Source organism: Dipodomys spectabilis, unplaced genomic scaffold, assembly GCF_019054845.1.
Source record: "Dipodomys spectabilis isolate Male_0828 unplaced genomic scaffold, ASM1905484v1 ptg000092l, whole genome shotgun sequence".
Classification (NCBI taxonomy): Eukaryota; Metazoa; Chordata; class Mammalia; order Rodentia; family Heteromyidae; genus Dipodomys; species Dipodomys spectabilis.
In genome coordinates this window covers 6,056,753-6,077,254 of record NW_024870769.1, presented here as the reverse complement: position 1 = coordinate 6,077,254, position 20,502 = coordinate 6,056,753, and the positions used below count along the sequence as shown (strand labels likewise).

The 20,502-nt window shown below is 38.1% G+C and overlaps 1 protein-coding gene across 2 annotated transcripts in view; it reads left to right on the top strand.

The window, feature by feature from the left end:
* The window catches only part of Jazf1 (JAZF zinc finger 1), a 324,222-nt gene that overhangs the window by 99,956 nt on the left and 203,764 nt on the right, over positions 1–20,502 (top strand). The window contains exon 1 of one of the 2 annotated variants that reach the window (XM_042685067.1): positions 8,133–8,203. The exons of the other annotated variant lie outside the window; for it this stretch is intronic. The gene's annotated coding sequence lies outside the window, so the exon portion shown is untranslated. Of the gene's footprint in view, positions 1–8,132; positions 8,204–20,502 lie in introns of those variants that run through there. 2 annotated transcript variants of the gene reach the window in all.

Below are 20,502 nucleotides of genomic sequence, written 5' to 3'. Positions count from 1 at the left end.
GCTTCCTTGGGATACTCTACTTTATCTGTCCCCAAACTGTAACTCAAAGGGCCACCTCCCATCTATATTCCTGCTGTCTTTCTGAGGTCAGAACAATGCAAAGCCCCTGCACCACTGCCAGCCTCTTCTCCCAGCTTCTTCCACTTATTCCATTTCTTTTAAGCATCCTTGCTGTCTTCCCCTTCTAAATAGACTGTCTCTTTGATCCATGTTCTGGTTGAACAATGAGCAGGGCGTGCTGCACTCAATGAAAGAAGCATATTGGTTTTCATGATTAAAGGAACAATGCATTCAAAACAGCAAGTATAGTTAAGCATGCTTAATTAAATATTTTAGAGAAGAGCCAAGTTCTTGAGTTCTTAATCCATCAACAGGCATTCATTGGTTGCTTGTTGTCATTGTCTCTGCTATTTTGTATTCTTATTTGCTGATTGTTATTATAAAGGTGATATACAGAGGGATTACAGTTACATAAGTCAGATAATGAGTACATTTCTTTTTGGACAGTCACCCTTTCCCTCATTTGTTATTCTTTTTTTTAAATTTATTATCCTTAAAGTAGTTGTACAGGGCTGGGAAGATGGCTCAGTGGTAGAGTGCTTGCCTTATGCAAAAAGAAAAAAGCCGGAAGTGGTGCTGTGGCTCAAGTGGTAGAGCGCTAGCCTTGAGCTGAAGAGCTGAGAGACAGCGCCCAGGCCCAGAGTTCAGGCCCCCTGACCAAAAAAAAAAGTAGTTGTACAAAGGAATTTCAATTCAGCATTGTCAGTTTGTGAGTACAATGCATCGTGTTCAACATCATCTTTTTCATTATGCTCCCCAGTCTCTCCCTTCGTTATTAATATTTTCTAACCAGTGGGTAACTTCTCAATCTTTTTCTGGTCACTTGTACTTTTATAATTTCTCCCAACAAATTTCAAGGGATAATATCAATGTTTGGTTTTGTTATCCATTACTGTTTCAGTATTTTCCGGTATTTCTTATTGTTCTATCTTCTTTATTCCTAAGATAAATAAAAATGAAGATGTATTTTGAGCAGTGGGCTAAGAGTGATGAAAGCAGAAGCAGAAGGCAACTTGGTGTTATATGGAAGGAGAAGACAATGTGTGTGCTGGCACAGGATTGCCTGGTCCCAGGAGCTTAGATTTCTTACCTATAAGGGAGTTGGAACTGGATGTCTGGGGTCCTCATCAGTTCTGAAGATCTCTTATTCTAGCCAAGTACTCTACCACTAAACCACATGACCTCTATTCTAATTTTAGCATATGGAGACATTTTTTTAAAGTGGTTTCTGTCTTCTAAAACTCACAAACAATCTCACTGGCTTGAATATCCTATATTCAAAGTAAGGGACATGGTGGGAACTTCCTACCAGCACTCAACAGGTCTCCTACTTCTCTTCTTTCTTACTTCCAGTTTTTATTTTTATCATTACCTTAGTCATGCAAGACAATGAGCATGAATAAGTATAGTGTCTGGATTTACTGTTATAAATTAAGATTTTTTTCCTTGAACTTACTTTCTGTTCCCAGAAATACAAGCTCTGGTATGCCATTAAAAAAGAATCCCTACCAAATATTTTGCATTGTACATTTCATTGCTGCGTCTTTATCATCCTGACAATTGAGTTGCTTATATGAAAATAAACTGGCAGAAGACAATCATTTAGTCACAATTTTTTTTGGTGTGTGTACACATGTGTGTGCATGACGCATGCCTGTCCTTGGGCTTGAACTCAGGGCCTGGTCACTGACCCTGAACTTCTTTTGCTCAGGTATAGCACTGTATCACTTGAGCCACAGCTCCACTTTTGGCTTTTATTTGGTAGTCTATGGGAGATCCACGTCTCACAGACTTTCCTGCCTCCGCTGTCTTTGACCCACGGTTGGATCTCATCCTCCTGAGTAGCTAGGATTAAAGGCATGAGCCACCAGCACCCAGTTTTTGTTGTCTTTTGAGTAACATTGTTGCTTCCATACCACAAGAGGGCAGCACAAGTGATTATGTGAAGAAGATGGCTTCTGCCACAGTAAAGAGAATGCTTATGACACTAGTTTCCAGCTTTCAACACGTCTTCACGTGCATATGTAATGGTCACAAGGATTCTCTGTGAAAGGTAAAGCAAGCATGATCATTCTCATTTAGCACACAGATAACAACCTTAGAGTGGCTTAAAGATGATTTGCATACAGTTACACAGCTAGTAAATGATATCCAAGACAAATCCCGGTCTCTTTCCTGACCATAAAGAGTGTGACCATCATCCTAGTGAACTCCTAAAGCAGATTGAGGGTAAGAGGAGGTCTGTACAGACCCAGAAAAAAATGTATTTTCTATGGCAGCAGTGCATTGTTTGTGTTTCTTGGCATAGCATCTTGTGTCCTTTGTGCTCTCTTCTGTTCCAGAAAGATAGGAAAGGCTAGGAATCACTTTCCTCAAATACCACCATGCAAGCCTTCCTGGCAGTCCCAGTTGTTTGGAGTTAGGTTACATAGTAGACTGTCTTAAACAGTTAAGAGATGGGGAGGATAAGAAGAAAGAGATAGCAGGACCCAGATCTACAAAATCCAAATGTCCATTTCCCCAGTTTCCATAGTGAACTTGGAAATTCCCTATGGGCTGTCAGAGCCCCAGCTACTTAGTTTCAAAGGAGCTAGGAGAATATTGTAAGGGCACAAACAAGACTCAATTGGAACTATACAAAACACTATGTTATTAAATACCCACATGAAGATTTTTCTAAGCCCTCTAACTCCAAAATCTGTGATGCTAGGTGACCTATAGGCAGGCAGACAAGTGATCACTTTGCCAGGTAATTTACATACAAAATTTATCCCAACAGGAATTGACCAGTTTTTTTTTTTTTTATCAATAAGGTGATTCTATCATGTGATTAATTTCAATAGCTTTTTTCCCCATTTTTTTGAAGGAAAGACAAAAAGGTTCAAGTAGCAACCTGTGTTCAAACTAACTGCCTCACAATTCAGGAATTCAGATTTGGAACTAGAATAAGTACACTCAATATGTAAAAAATAGATGCTGTTGAATTGCCTTTTTAAATCAGCAAAATAATTAAAGCCTTTGTAGTTTGGCCAATTAATGTATTGCACATCTATATGGGCAGCTTAATAAGTAAAATGCTTGAGAAAGGTAAAATTCCAAGACCAAAAGCAACTAATAGCAGAGAATATGTCCAAGTGGTGATTAATAGTCTCTCTCTTTTTCTCTTAAGAGACTAAACATTTACTAAATCCCCTGAGTCTGTAGCTCCAATTCAGTCAGCATTCCCATTGTAAACTGCCAGTGTTAGAATTTTTCATTCATCATTTTCTTAAATTCCAAAGTAAGTGTCATTGTCGTGTTTAGTGACAGAATACAAATATTTATTTTAAATGTTTCTCTAAACCAAGTCCTAGTGGAGGGTAGAGCCCTCTAATGCTCTACATCTGGGTTTCAGGGCTTTAAAATTGGTTGTCGTCTGCATACCAAGTCCTCTGCAAATACTCAGCCACAGAGAGCAAAATCCCACTTGACAAGAAGTCTCTAGATATGGATTTATGTCATAGGATGTAATGTTTACTTTAGACCTGCTGTGATCTATTTGGAAAATTTTCAGTTCTAATAAACATTATTTGTACAACATTTTTATGGAATCAGCTTTATAAAGGTTTGTTAATTTATTTCTGGAAGGTAATTGTTAAATAGGAGAAAGATAGCAATCAGTCATCAAACCAGAGGAAAAAATTGGAACAGAAGATATCTAGAATTCTCTGAATTCTGCTTGAATATTCTTTCATTCTATTTTGGAGAAATGAAAATGAACACAATTGTTCATCTAACCTGCATTTAGAGCCTGAATCATATACTGATATTCTTAAGCATTTCTGGAATTTTCATCCATGTTTTTAGTGAACTCTGCCATGGGAAGAGTGAGGTATTGGCTTTTCTCTCCTTTCTCTTTCGGTTTAGTCTACATCGAACCTTTGGCTTTACCACAAGTGTATGGGTGGTATATGTTTCTAAGTTGATATATTAATGTTGAATTTTTATTGTCACAGTTTCTGTTCATGCTCCTTTCAAACCTTTCATTTATTTGTTTCTGAACCTTGGATATCTCATAAAAATGTCACCATTGTGGTTGAACATTAAGCACCTTCCCATTTTGCTCTGGGCCATTGAAATAAATTTGGACCAGGTGCTCTGCTCATAATGGAGCTCCTTGAAGTGCTCTGATAATGAGCCAGGAGCGGAAGCTGTCAGCCTTCAGCTGGCCTGAAGAATGCAATTAGAGCAGTTTTAATACTGCTGAGGGACCCCATCCAATCAAGGCCATTTGACTTAAACCAAGTCTAGGATCTTAAACATGTACTTTAAGTATGTAAGCTTTGTCTCTGCACTGAGGATGGGGAGATGCATTTCTGTTACAACAGATCCACTTTGAGTCCCAGAGAAAATGATGTTCTGCACGCCAGTGGAGTTCTCTTTCATCTCTCCTGCTATGATGTTACAATGACCACATCTATGATCTGATGTCACTGTGATCAAAATAACCAGTGCCAAGTTAAGTTTCAGATCAATGTGACACAGCCCATTTCCGGGTAGTTACCCCATAGAAATAGTAGCACAACTATCTTTTTAATGGCAAAAACTTAGATTTGTCTAAACATTCACCACAGGAAACACTATGCAGCCACTAAAAAGAATAGTACTGCCTACTTGATGTTGTTGAGTTAAGCAAGTCATTTACAAAACAGTTTGTATAGTGTGATGTGTGTCTTGGGTTAAGAGTCTGCATTCTCAGGGTGGGTTCATTTGCCATCAAGCAAATGACTCGTTGGTATTCTGTGAGGAGTAACAGCTTTCTGTAGTTCTGTTGGTGAGAGAGATGCGGAGCACAGTGGCAGGGATTAATATTGAATGGCAGCTTACATTCATCATTTCCTTTGTATACTTGTAGTATACAAAGTGTTTACTCTATTCCTGAAGATACACTGGTTTGGAGAGCTCCATTAACTTGCCGGGCACAAAGCTTGAAGTAGAGTATTAGGATGTGAACCCAAGTCAGCATGTTCCCCAAAGGCCTTCTCTTTGTCCCTGCTAGTTCTCTAAAAACAGATATTATTTCCAGGGCCACATAGCATTTCAGGCCTAATCCCTTTACAAAACATGAGGGCATAACTCAGGAATTGTTGTTAGTGTTTTTGCACACATTTCTTATGAATGCTTGGAGCCATCATTAAGAAGCCTCACTCTGAGGCTGTGGGATTCACTGCCGTTTCTCCAGTGAGTAAAAATGTTTTTTCCTTAAATGAGACCATGTACAAGGATGTTAATTCAACATAATTTGCAATATAATTGAAAACTAAGTGATTTTACATAACAGATAAGGCAGGGATGAGAAATTAATGAGAAAGGAATGTGAAATTAATTTTGATTAATTTGATTACATAAATTAAACTTGATGAATGAGAAATATGCAAACTTTAAAGACCAAAATAATTATAGAAGTATTATTTTATAAACTCCCAAATGCCAAACAGTAGTTTATTTAAATAGTTTATTTTAACATGGTTTGCTGTGGGTTTTTTGTTGTTGTTTTAGTTTTGGTTTTTCAGATCTTCTTTACTTTGGATCTCTGCCTCATCTAGGATACTGCTATCCTGTTGGCCTATTAAGATATTATACACAATTACTAAAATCCTATTTCAAGTTTTGGCACTGTTTCACAACTCAAATTTTAGAATTATTCCTGTGAATGAAATGATAGCTAATTTTAGCCACAAATAAGTCCCCTCCAGTAACCTAAACAAACATTTCATGGCCTGTCTCCTGACATTGTAACATGGACTTAAGCTATATTGGGCAAAGCAATAGATTTACATCGATTAGAATTGGAAACATTGCAACACATAGGTAAACATGAGGCATTTTGAAAATTTTGCAATAGCTGTCATGTAAGACTGTGAGCTTGTTTTGTTTTGGTGCCAGTCCTGAGGCTTGAGTCAGGAACTTAGACCTGTCTCTAAATTTTTGTGCTCATTGCTAGCCCTCTACCACTTAACTGGCTTTTGGGTGGTTTATTGTAGATAAGAGAATCATGTACTTTCCTACCCAGGCTGACTTTGAACTGCAAACCTTAAATCTCAGCCTCCTGAGTAGCTAGGATTGCAGGCATGGGTCACTAGTACCCAGCTATATTTTTTAAATAAAGAATGAAAAAGCAGTGAACTATACTAGAAGAAGAAAGCCTCATTCCTTGATGCTTTTAACAAAAGTCACTTGTTTCTTTTTAATCTTTAGCTCCAATTTCAACTATCAAGTTTACTTGGCATTTGGATTAGTTATTCATACACAACTTTATTCTCATTCTGATTTTTAAAATTTCCATTGTTTTGCTTTTTATTAACACTTTGACCATATAATCATGATCTTTTTCTACCTTTGCTGAAAAGAAGAATCCAGAATTCCAGGGACTTCTACATTTAGAAACCAGCCAAAACAGAGGGGCTTTCCCCCCTGAAGCTGACAGCCAGAGGGAGTGGCTGAAGTCATCAACATGAACAGGTATATTCAGTATGATAAGGCTGAAGGCCTCCCCTGTTCATCTATAGGGAGTATGTTTCGGTGGCTTTAAGTGTGCCTTGTGAAATTGTCCAAGGAGAGACCATTTTATGCCAAATCGTCTAAAGACTGGGGCTTGACAAACTGCTTTGATTTAAAGTAAAGATAAAGAAGCAAAGGTTCACATCTGGAGAATCAGGTTGGGGAGTTAAGGTGGTCCTGACTAGTTGGTAAACCTTGGGTTCTTTCTCTCTTGAGAGAAAGGAGTGGAAAAGGCAGCATAATACCACCACACTCTGCTCTGGGAATAGCTTAGGACTGACCCTGTGTCAGAAGGGCAAGGTAGCTAGAAGGAATCAGAACGACAGCCAGCTAATAGGATAGGTGGGCTAAGTCCCAAGACTAGGCTGCAGCATTGCTTGCTAGGCTGACCCAGGCTCAGTGTATTCTCTCTGGATGCCTATTTAAAGACACCAGATGTGGCACAGGGTCCTTGTCCATCTCACCAGTGAAATCTAGCAAACAGTAGTAGTTGTAAACTGAGTAGGAGAAAGGCTTGCCCACTGCTCTCACCTCCAGTCACCTGCCTTTACATTGATGGAAAAGGAGAGAAGGGGAGCAGGGGAACAAGGCGAGAGGACATTTTGTATTTTTCTATCATTTTCACAATGTAATCACAATTACAGTTTCAAACAAAAAACTATGTGCCAAATCCTGGTATTGGTTACTCACACCTGTAATTCTAACTACTCAGGATTCTGTGGTTTAGAGGATCTCAATTTGAAGCCGGCCCTGGGCAAAAACATCTATGAGATTCCATTTCCCAAATAACTGCAAAAAACAACCTCTAGGGCCAGAGGTGTGGTTCAAGTGGCAGAACACCAGCCAGAGGCTCTGAGTTCAAAACCTGGTATTAGAAAAAAAATGTGTCAAGAATAAAGTCTTGATGGGGTGTGTGTTCATATAATCTGGTTTATTTATAAAGAAAATTGAAATGGGGGTTGGAGGCATGGCTCAGTTGGTAGATCGCCAGCCAATGAACAAAGTGTCATAATTTATGTGTGATTAATAAAATTTAAGTAGTGCAAAGAAAGGTAAATTTTCCTCCCTTATTCTTCTAAACCCATCCCAACTTCTTGAAACTTCTATTTACATCTTTACTCTTAGAATGTCAAAACTATAGAGTTTTTGGAGGGTAGAAGGGAGCTGAATTATGGGTGGTTTATATTTTTTCTTTTTTGTATATTTTATTTTTTCTGATTATTTAAAAAAGTTTTACACAACTATGTCTAGGGCTATTTATCTCAATGGCAACTTAAAGAGCTGACTTAAAATTGTTATATGCATTGAATCATGGAGTAGCATATAATCATAATCCATAAGCAAATGTGGTAACAATTACTTTTAAATGAACTTTATTCTTCAGCTTGAACAGATTAAACTATCATGGGCACATGCCGTTTCTTTAATTACATTAATTATTTATTACACACTGCCCTTTGGTACAGTTCAATGGGTGTGGAGGAAGTTGATTATAGCAGTTCGTTTCAAGTCAGTTTTACACCCGGGATCGACAACATCATCACACTTTCTCACTGAAATGAAAGAACTGTAGTGTTGCTGCGGGCAGTGGGAGCAAATGCAGGTGAGAGCAGTTGCAAGTTGTATTTGAAGTTATCCCCCCCTCTCCCCCCCGCCCCATATGGGAAATGTAACTCAATTTATGCAAGCATTGCATGTTCCTCTATTGGTTTAGGAATTCTTTACTTTGGTAGATTTTAGAACAAGAAGATGTATGTGTGCAATTCAGAAGTTTTAGATAGACCTCAGACTGTGAGGTTCAATTTACAAGCATCAGGAAATTTTTTGTCTTCTGACAAAAAAAAAAAAAAAAACTCTTCTAAAAAAGATGTTAAAATCAGCTCCTTTTATTGTTAGTGGGTTTATCCAATATTTTTGGTATCAGAACCACCAAGAGCATGGTAAGTCTGCGGTCCTCGGACCACTGAGCCATGCAAACCTACAGAATCATGCCCTTTGCTGCTGCTGAAACCAGGCAGAAATAACAAATCGAAAGCAGCTTCCTCCCCTATGTGCTTGCAGGTTTTCTGATCTCAGATGTGCCCTTCTAGTCCGTGTTTCCTGTTTTTGTAAACGAGGCATATTTTTGTCATCACCTCCGGCCTTTTAATCAGCTCTGTGTGCCATCCCAGGATGGAAGGTCCGTGCGTGGGTCTGTGTGGGTGGTAGTGAGTAGAAGGTTCCCCTGATGTCTTGGCAGCTTTAGAGCTAGGTTCGAAATGCTTCCATAAAAAGTATTAACTTTTATGTGTTAATATATTTATTTAAAAAAAAACACCAAAACATTTCCAAATGGTTCCATGAGAGAGAGAAAAAAAATGGGAATTTAATGGTAAAAGTTTGGGAAGAGGATTAAAGATATTTTTAAGAGGCAGTTGAGACAGGATTTTCAGAATTTGAATTTAGCCCTAACTGTTGCCATTAAATGGTTAGTGGAGGAGTAGCCACTAAAGTGATCATTATGTCTTCATCCTGGTGGGTAAAAGTAGATATGTCCATTGTAGACTGAACTCCTTGCTGGCACATTCATAATGCTCTGTAGTATGTATTTGGGTGCCACTCTGCCATGCAGTATGCTCACAGTGGTGCCTTGCATGGATCCCCACATCACACCACACTGCTGGCTGACATGTATTGTTGCACCACACACAGGGATGCAGACTCAAGACCTATGTCCATATTAGGCAGCTGTGTTTGCCAGGCAGGAGCTCTCTGTTTATCTTGCTTTTTACCTGGCAACCACTTGCAGTTAAGATGCCTGCCGGTCATGGCCCAGTTCCCATGGAGGTATTGGGAGCTTTCATTCCAGTCAATCAAATTTATGGAGTGTCTGCTGTGTGTGTGCAGTGTGCCAGTACTAGGCTGCAAAGATGAATAAAAGCCTGGTCTGTGCCCTCGAGGAGCTTGCATTTTAATAGGGGATTTTTGGACAACTTTTATGCCTTAGGATATAGTAAGAAATAAGCCTTCTAGTTGTAAAATGGCAGGCTTTGTGGATGCATGTTACGGAAGGAATTTGGTCTCTTCATGCTGCTTTTGCACTGCGGGAATACCAGAACCTCCTCTTACTAATCTTGCTCCCAAGGCCCTCTATCGACCCTGGGACATGGTATGAGGGTATGAGATAGGGGCTTCTTCCAAAGTGTTAGAGGGTTTGATGATTTCAGTAACTTTCCTCAGACCAATTGACAATGACAGCCTGTGCTGGAGCTGGACAAGAGACAGAGGTGACTGCATGGTGGAAAATTCTGCAAAAACATCTGTTCTATTTGGATGGTCCAAATATCTTCATAAAACGTTTTTGTAGCCAAAGCTCATATTTCATAAAGCCTTCGCAAATATCTAGAAGGTTTTTTTTTTCTTCTTTTCCATGTGGACATGAAAGTGAAGGATGGGAAAATGTGGCCACATGTATGTTTTCAACTTCTTCTTTCCAAGTATTTGGCTTTTTTGGGCATGAAAACCAATCAGGTCGTTTTCCTGGAGTATATGATGTCTCTAGAAGGTTCTCTGTCTTTCAGATAGAAAGATGAAGTCTTAAAGAAGGTAAAGAATCTTCTAAACACAATGTGCAGAGATTACAATAATGATATCAGGCTATAATTTTAATTGCTTAAAAATAAACTAAGGAAAAGGTTCACAGCTGTTTGAGAGTGAGGATCAATCAAGGGCAGAGCAACAAAAACAAAAAACTCCCCTTTGCTGGGAGTGCTGCCAGGGTGCCTCTTTCATGTCTCAAGAGACTTTTTTTCTTAAGTGTACTTTGCAGTGAGCAGGGAGAGAGGATGTTGGCACTCGCAAGGAGAAGACTTGGTTCTGGCCTTGTTCCAGGCTCAAGGCCTCAAGGTCAGGTGTATGGAGCCCGTTGCCAGACAGACTGAGATAATAGGAACTCTCAGGTCAGTGTGTATGTGTGAAACTTGAGGGATGAGTGGGGGGAATGAGGTTTTGAGAAAACAAGTTCAGTGAGCTTCCTTAACTGAGTGTAGAGTGGCTCAGGAGAAAAATGGGCCCAGAATCTAGTACTGGAAATTCCTGCACTTCATTGTCTTCTGCACATGATTGTCTAAACAGTGGAGTTGAAAAGAAGTTTATTTTGTCCCTGGTGGTGTCATTGACATGTGCTACAAAAGATGAAAACAATTACTGGGGAAAAGGACCTGATATTTAAGTTAGAAATTAACCATAAGAGTATTGTGACTTTGGATCCCACTGACTGGGTTAAATCTAGAGGTAATCCAGGTGCTCAGAGCTTTGCTGTCCCACTCCCCATGACTGGGCCATTTGGGAAGTGGGTGAAACCGTGATGTGTATAGTCTATTACAGAATCCATGAACTGAGGACCTAATGTCTAGGACCCCGCAGCATCTTAGAAATGGAATGGATTCTGGAGGTTTCTCGATAGAAGAGTTAATCACGTTTTGTCCTATATTCATTTCATGTGCATACCTGATATCAGGCAGCACTTTGAAACTATACACAGAAATGACTAATGTCACTGGCTTGGGCCACCAATCTTCACTCTCCAAACCAAAGTTTCTACAGTTTCAGGGCAATTATTGATACCCCAAAAGACTTTGTATGATTTAAACAAAGCTACCAATATATTGTTTATGACTATGCTTTCTCTTTTTCTCCTTTGTCTCCACCTCCTCACTTTCAACTACATTTTCTAGCCCTGTACTTCTATGTTGTCTATGTGGAGAGATATTCAAAATTTTTAACTGCTACATTTTCTGTACTTATCCTGCTCATGAGATTGTCATCTGCCCTGATTAAAAATGTAATTTGCCAATACAGTCAAATCTTATTAATAGCATTCCAAAAGGTGGACACTGGGAACGATTAGTGGCAAAGTCTATGGGGAAATTTGCCTTTGCATAATCTAGATTGGATTTTAATTAGATGAGTGGTGTAATTATAATGATAAAGGGAATGTTCAACCTCTCCCTAGACAGCGCTCATGCGGGGAGGAAAACAGTTTCTGTGAGATTGTATTTATCCTAATTTAGTTTTGTTCAAACCCAATCTTTCCTACCTTCATCTTTCCTGGACCTGGAACAGAAATTATAAGCTCTGCAGGGTTTGTGGCATGGACACAGATGCTGGCATTTTTTTTTTCACTTGTTATCCAGGTGTTTCTTAGCTGAAGATGGATAGCAACAGCTTAGCAGAGACCTGTTCAAAGGTGAAGCAAGAATACAAGGTCACCTGGCTGATGCCTGGTGCAATGATCCCTTAGGTACCTCCTAGTTGTCTTTGCTTTTTGTTGAGCCCATGCCAGCTTTGGATGGATTTTGTAGGGTTTTTCTGAAATAATTTCTTTAAGAGAAAAATTGGTTTGACTTCATCTCATTACTTCAATTAAAGTGTTAAAAACAATAGTAACAACAAAATCAGCCACATTACCTAGCTTCTGAAAAGTGTGTATTATATGTGTTGTTAGATACTTATGGTGAGCCAGAAATAAGTCCAAGTACTTCTGTGGGTATCAGAGATGCTTCAGTACTTTACCATTTTTGGTTGATGTGTTTGTTCCACAGCCTTGACCTGCCTGTGTCATAGCCTTTCCAGTGTTCTTTATACAAAGCACCTGATAAGTTTTGAAATACTTCTGGTGAACCTCTGAAGCTTTAAGAGATTTCTATAACTGTTAGAGTTCAGTGCATGTAAGATGTTAACCTATGGGTAATTCAGTGGAGACTGGATCTGCCCTGGGATGATTTTTTTAGACTTTCTAAACTCTTGGTTCCAAGTAAAAATAAAACCAAAAAGAGAGAGAAGAACTAGCAAGTTCCCTGATTATATTAGTAGTCCTCCTACAAACGGTTGTCTGTTCTTGGCCCCTATATTTTGGTACAAATAAAAATTTGTTTGCTGGAGCTCAACTTTCCTCATTCTACTACCTCAGTTCCCCTTCTGTCAGATCTAAAAGGAAGTTGTTGGGAAAGGAATAATAGCCCCAGGCTCTATAGCCAATGCACAAATAAAACATGTTATAGCTTTATTTTATCTGCCTCTTCCCATTTAATAAGGATAAATGTAAGACCCATATAACTTACAATTGTTTAGAAAGTAAAAGAGGCATGAGATGGTTTGGTGATTTTTTTTTAATCTGTTCGATTAACCCTTGTGATTTTACTGCCAAGCTGACAAGATTTTCAGCAGAATTAAATATGCTTGGAAGCTTTTAGAATCATTGCAGAATTTCCCGGGAATCCTATACCAACTCAATACATATTGGAATAGGGTAATGATGTTGATAACCTGACTGACAAAGAAGATCTGTGCAAAAAAGCATCACTTCTGTTCCCTCGCCTAACCTTCCAGAATGTTCTCTGAAGGCTCTCTGACCTTACCCCCTACTCCCATCCCCTCACCTTTTCATCTATTCAAACTACTATTCTGCTTTTTTGTCAAGCATTCCAAGCCATGTCTCTTACCAAGTCTGGCTACCTTTGGACTCTCCTCCTATTCAAAACTTCTTCCTCCCCCAAAATTCCATATCTGAACCCAGGGAGAAAATCATATGGAGTCATGTTTACCAGCACATTTGTTTTGTGGGTTGTTGTCTATCAGGATTTTGAGGGTGTAGAAGTAAAGGGGAATAAACATTTCCCTAAAAGAAGACAACCTACATGTAATTTCTACATGTTTCTTGAATGAGTTTGAACACTGATCTATAAATGCCCTTCCAACTTTAAAATTCTTAAATGCAGTGCATTATTTAATAGGACTAATCCTGAATGGTGGAATTTTTTAGGCTGGTCAACAAAACCTAGAGGCAGTCTAATCTCCTAGTCCTAAAATGGTACCTTGTTAATTCTTGCCCAAAAGATTGGTAACAGGGCAATTTTGAAAGGAATATGAACCTTCTAGATGGTCCTGAAGTCTTAATCTGTAAAAGGAGACTGAGTTGAATCATTATATTCGTCTTGAACCCACATTCATAACATTTTGTTTGGCAAATTCAAAGTATGAGCAGTTCTGTTTGACTGAGTGTGGAGGTTTGTTTCACAACTGTCATTGTACTAGATTGAAAGTTTTGGACTTTCTTTATAGCCACATTTTAGAGTGTAGTTCTTAGTATTTTAGTGTTAATACTACTATACTGCTGAGTGGGCAATGAATAGGTCTGCATCTCTTTCTTTTCTTCTAGCTCATCATCAGTTTCCAAAAATATTTTCTAGGCACTGGCAGGAAAAGAATTGAAAAAGCATTTGCTTATATAAGATTTTTACATAGTTTCCTTCTTTTAAATTTCACATTGGTTTCCTGCTGGCTGCTTAACATAAAAAATGCTGAGGTTTGAAATATATTTCTATGTTTTATGGGAAATTAGCGTACTTAAAATTAAAAGATGGAAATAAGGGAATATATGGCCATATTTTTCTCATCATTGAAGGGCATTAGTTCCATATCTTTGATTTTTCTTGATACACATAAATTTTGCCTACCTCAGTCATTTGTATTTTGAAAGAATTATAAGATGACTAATTTTTTTAGACTCTTGACAGTTACTTATCATAAGAGTGGTTTGACCTTTTAACATGTTTTGGGGGAGGAAAACTAGAGCATTTCTTATAGTCCTGTTGAAACTCTACTTAAATGTAATATGTACCTCATTACATTCAAAATCTCATCATGGTTACTTTGAAATGGTGGCATTTCCTATGGCCTCTCTGGTGTCAGAGACACACTGTAAATTGGAAACGATTTACTCAGGGATTCTCAAATGTTACGGAAAATATAGTTGTAAAATGTCAAATTATTTGCATGCTGTTGAATCAGATGTCCTAAAAGATTTGTAATCTATGATACTTGTTTTGATTACCAGTGAATGTAAGAAAACATTTGAAACAACACACCTTGCATATTTTTCGTTTCCTTCAATTCTTTTGGTATGGTAGAAGATATGGGATTAGTGATTTTCTTGGAATTTTTTGTTTTATTTTGCTGAATTGCTTCTACTTTTAAGAAATTAAGTCCAAATGCATGTGATAAGAAACTTGTTTTTATTTGGAGATATTTGTTTGTTTTTCTCCCTAAATGTGTGACTTCTATACTGAAAAGAGGTGTTTAATAATGGTAATCAGTGATTACAAGGCATTGTCCCTCTTCCCCCATCTTCTTGTATTCTGGTCCTATTCCAATTTGTGGAAGGAAAATGTTTCCTTTATATCTTTATGCCACATTTCCTAGTCTAGGATTTATCTCATACTCAATCCTGAAGGATCATTAAATACATAGACAATAATCCATATTTGTGCATCAGTTTTAGTATTGTAGTTTTGAGTTGTTACTCTGGAAATAATTAAAATTTGCAAATTCCTATGAAAATAAAATGATTTAGAATAAGGCATGGTGAATAATTCTATTGTTTTGAATTAGGAACTAAAGACCAACCCTTCTTTGTGGAAGGAATTAAATTAATACAAGGTGTGAAAAGACTATGAAGTAATTAAATTTACTTTAAATCCTTGGGGAAGTGACATACCAGCCTCCAGTTCATTCATGTGATATAAGAAAAAATTAAATAAGCATGGATAATACACCCTGGCATCATTTAAAATTTTGCAAAGCATGCAAGGAACCTGGCAGTTGGCCAGTGTTTCTGCTGAAATACACAGGAAAATACTGCATGTTTTAATTGCCCAAGTAAATTGCATGTGGTGAATCCTAGGAACTGAGGAATGAAGTTATCCACTGTATCGGTCTGGATCAAGCCAGAAGATGGAAACCATACTAGAATTTAAATAAGAGAGATTTAGTACAAAGCATTTTGGCTGAATATTCCTTATTTTTAAAAAAAATGCTTGGAACCATTCATTTAAAAATATTTTGGGTTTCAAGTTTTTTGGCAATTTGGGAATAAGATATCTAGGAAATGGGACCCAAGTCTAAACACAAAATTTATACTTATATTTTATCTACACAAATTGAAAGCTAATTTTAATATATTTTTAGTTATTTGAACATGAAACAAAATTTATGGTTTGGAATTTTCCACTGGTAGTGAGTGTCCTGTTGGTATTGAAACAGTATCAGATTTTGGAGCTTTGTGGGTGAGAGGTGATCAATCTATATTAAGCTAAGACAGGACAGTAATTATAAAGAAGTCAAGAAAACTAACTCTAAAAGATATTCTGGGGCTGAAGAATTCCCAAGGGATGACAGACATGCAAAGTATCCTCCCCCAAGGATGAGCTTTGGATTACTTTGGAAAGAGTGTGGATGGAGCATATTGGAGATGGCTAGGAAGTTTTCTGGATTACCTGTGTCACAATTTTTCACAGTTCTTAGACAAGCAGAAAGCAACGCTTTGGGGTATAGGCTGTCTATAGCTGCTGAGCATTTGGGAGTACAACTGTGGACACAAGGTTTATAGCATTCAGGGTAGACGAGGAAAGGTGGTTATGGGGCTCTGACTTGGCTGCTACTAAGGGACTGAGTGAATGTACTGGATGTATTACCAGAGCAGAACATATTAAAGACATGCTTGCACACATGGACTATGGAGAGACCCTGTAGTATTTTTAAGATCATGTGAAACAGTAGTACCTGCTAACCACTGCTATGTCCCTGCCGCGCCCTCTACTGGCAATGTCTAAACATAAGCTCAGGCACAAACCAATGGTTTTTAGTCCAGTCCATTATCACAAAGCTACTATAAAAGTGAATTTGCACTTGAGCAATCATAAGCCAATAACTAGCACAAGCCTAAATACCACTTGTGCCAAGGAAGTTCCTTTTTGTTGTTGTTAAGGAGAATTTTAAGCAGATCAACAAGAGCTCATTTTCTTGTAAGGCTTATTTTCTCTACCTTCTAAGTGAAGAATCCATTAACACTGACAGTATGTAGTGAACACTCAATTAAAAACTGACTTCACTGTGGTAAGATTATGTAGATATTTAATTTTTTGTCCATCGTGGGGGCTGAACTCTGGGCCTGGGCGCTGTCCCTCAGCTCTTCAGCCCAAGGCTAACACCCTACCACTCGAGCCACAGTACCATCCAGTTTTTTTTCCTGCTTATGTGGTGCTGAGGAGTCGAACTCAGGGCCTCATTGCATGTGAGGCAAGCTCTCTACCACTGAGCCAACCCGATATTAAATTTTTTAATGTGACAGATTTTAGAATTTAAAAAAATTTTCTTACTAAAGTTTTCTGTCACAAATTACATGCTGAGTACATATCTTTTTTTCATTATAGGATATTGTCTTTTTGCCTCTCTAACACTATCACTCTGAGCCTAAAAATTCTTATACCTCTTGTTTATTTTTGTCTCATATGCCTGAGTGAGAACAAAAGACAGTGATAGGTGACAGACCCTGTAACACACCATACAGTTGCTTACTTTCATAGTTGAGGACAGCAGCTTACTCTCTACTAAAAATGGCTATTACTTTTTTCTTTTTTTATTGTGCAAATACGAAATGCACTCATTACCTTGCCCATGTAGGTTACAATTACATGGGCAAGGTAATGAGTGCATTTCTTATCAAGCATTGTTTCCTCCTCCTTACTTTTTTTCTTGTACCAGTACTGGGACTTGAACTCAGAGCTTCAGACTCCCACTTAGCTCTTGTGCTCCAGGCTGTCATTCTATCACTTACACAGTGCCTCCACGTCCAGCTTTTTAATGGTTAAATGAATACAGGAGTCTCAGATTTTTCTGATCTAGTTAACTTTGAATTATGCTCCTCAGATCTCAGCCTCCTGGTAGCTAATATTACAGGCTTGAACCACCAGTGCCTGGCCACTCTGTTACTTTGAATTGTATCTTTTAATCTCATTGTGCCCTTCCTGCTCTTAAATTATGAGCAAGTTAAGAGTATGTGGTAGAGCATGTCTGTCATTCATCATTACACATATAATTATGGGCTTGTGTACTTTCTTAAATACAAGAAAGTTGTAATTGTAAGGTCTTATGACAGCACAATAATCTAACAGTAATAGTAATGATAATGTTTACAAAGCCTTACATATATTAGCTGATTTAATTCTCTGATTTAATTAGCTTATTTAATTAATAGATGAGACAAGTGCTATTCCAATTCTATTTTTCAGGTAAAATAGTGAAGCAGGGTTTAAATTACTTCCAAGACCATGGGTAGGGATTTGAACCCAGGCAGTTTGGTTTCAAATCCTACATGCAGAATCACATTCAACCACACTGCCTGTAGGACCGTAGTCCTTTCTTGGTACAGTCATCTGACAAGACCATGAGAAATACTCAGATGCTACATACCAGAGAGAGAAGCTGAAGGCTAGAGGCTGCTTTTCACCCTAAACTCGGTCTTCTGTTTTTACAATCTCCAGAGCCATAGAAGGCCAGAACCATAGGCCCACCCAAGTTGGACTATATAATTCAAAAATTGTTACCATGGAACTGGTACTTCGAAGCTATACTCCCTTGGTAATGGCAAGCTGAGGCGGGGGGGGGGGGGGGGGGGAGGGCAAAAACAAAACAAAACTTAAGGCTCGTCTGTGGAAAAATTTCTGGTTCAAAGCTTAACATTGTGTGGAGGAGCAAATAATAAAACTCTTCAGAAATCTTATAATCTCAGAACAGCTCATGGATTTACAACTAGAATTCATACTGGCTGAGTGATCAGAAAAATATTCATCTAAGAATATTGGCAGAAGCAAATAAAGACTCTTTAGGGAGAAGCTCCTTAATTTGGCTATAAAGAATCACACGGAATTTCTCAAATTAACTTCCACTCAAAAATCTTAAGACGTAAGAAAACAAGTCATTGTGAAAGAGTTTCTAAGGTATCAGATCCTGGATTTGTCAGGCATAGCACATATTTGCATCAAAATAGATCTAGAGATCAACAGAGTAGAATAGAAAATCTAGAAATGAAACTACGCAACTACAGCTATCTAGTCTTTGACAAAGACACAAAAAGTAATACACTGGAGAAAAGACAGCCTCTTCAACAAATGGTGCTAGAGAACTGGTTATCTATTAGTAGGAGACTTAAACTTGACCCCTATCTTGTACAGAATTCAACTTGGAATGTTTCAAAGAACTCAAACTGAAACTCTTCACCTACTCTGGAAAAACTCTAGAAGTTACAGGCATAGGTAATTATTTTGTGAATGTGACTTAAATTACTCAGAAAACAAGAACAAGAAGTGAGTTAGAGACTTCACATTTAAAAGTTTCTGCACAACAGAAGGAACAATTACCAGAGTCAAGAGACAACTCACGGAATGAGAGGAAATCTTCATCAGCTCTTCAGCAGTACAGGATAAGAAGGCATGTAAATAAATATATAAGAAAAGTATATATTTATGTTTATATTTATTGCAGTTCCCAGTAGCAAAACTGTGGAACCAGCTGAGGTACTCAAAGATAGCTCAATAAAGATGCTGTACTATATGCCACGAAATATTATACAGCAATATAAATGTAATGCCATTTACAAAGAAGTGGGATTGGAAAGCATGTTTTTTCTCTCAGCTATGGAAGTTAGGCCAAAAGACATACATATTCATGGACATTAACATATACGTATATATAATATACATATCCACATAAGCACATATGATTTAGAAGAAGAGGAGGAAGGAGAAAAGCAGAAAGAAGCACAATATGATTTAGAAGGAGAAGGAGGAAAGAAGCAAAAAGAAAGAAGGTGAATAATTTCAAATATATTGCAACCATTTATGAAGATCAATGAAAGCTGTTGATAATGTAGGGGTGGTAGGAAGAGAGAAAGCAATAGAGTTATTTTTTTATTAAACTGTAAAATGTTCAATCTGGAATACCATAGTGAAACCCATTGGTACAATTAACACACACTAAAAACCGTGAATAAGAAGGAAGTAAAACAGGTTCTGTTAGGGGTGGGTAGGTACCAACAGGAGGAAGAAGATGAATAGAAGAGGGTAAATAAAGATAAAATTGTAGAAGTAGTTTATCTGCATTTATGAAAACAGAACAGTGAAACTTAGTGACTTTGTCAGCAAGGAAGAGGTAGTAAAAGAGTGAAGCCATGACCTATATCCTTGAAATGATGTGGGGCTAAGACACTGATGAACAGTGAAAAACAGGTGCTATGGTTCTGACCTGCCTTCATTTTACCCTCTCAGCATAGTGTTCCTTTTACTCCCTTGGCAGAACACCCTAGATTCTTTGCTGTGGATCTAGAGCAGCTTTCTATACAGCTGCCTCTTAAGGCCCCTTTGTAAGCCCACTTAGGTGCTATGTGATGAACTTTTCATCTGAACTCCCTGCCTGCAAACTGAGCTAATTCTCTGTGCTGGGGTTCCAAGAGGGCTGACGAGTGACCCCACATGGCAGCATTTCTGCTCTCACCCCTTCTTTCCCACAAATGAGGCCCCTGGAAGTCTTCTCTTATATTCTTTCTCACTGGCTTCTCTTCCTTGACTGACAAGAGTCCAGCCTTTATTGAATGAGAACCATGTAATAAACCTCAGAGACAGAAGGAAATGATGAGGACCCAAATGAAGGCAGAAATTTTAATTTTCTTCACTATAGGATTTTTTTTACACTATAGGATCAAGAAAGCCAGAAGACTAGTCAAGGAGACAGAGAGCAAAGGAGAGAGAGCCCAAAGAATGTTAATAAAGAAAAACCTGTGGCTCATTAAAGCCACCAGCACAACTATGTTCATTGCAGCATTATTCATCATAGCTGAGATAATGGAACCAACCCAGGTGCCCCTCGGTAGACAAATGAATTGAGAAAATGTGTTATATATACACAGTGGAATTCTATGCTTCCATCAGAAAGAATGACTCCACCCCATTTGTAAGGAAATGGAAAGACTTGGAAAAAATACTAAGTGAAGTAAGCCAGACCCAAAGAAACATAGGCTCCATGTTTTCC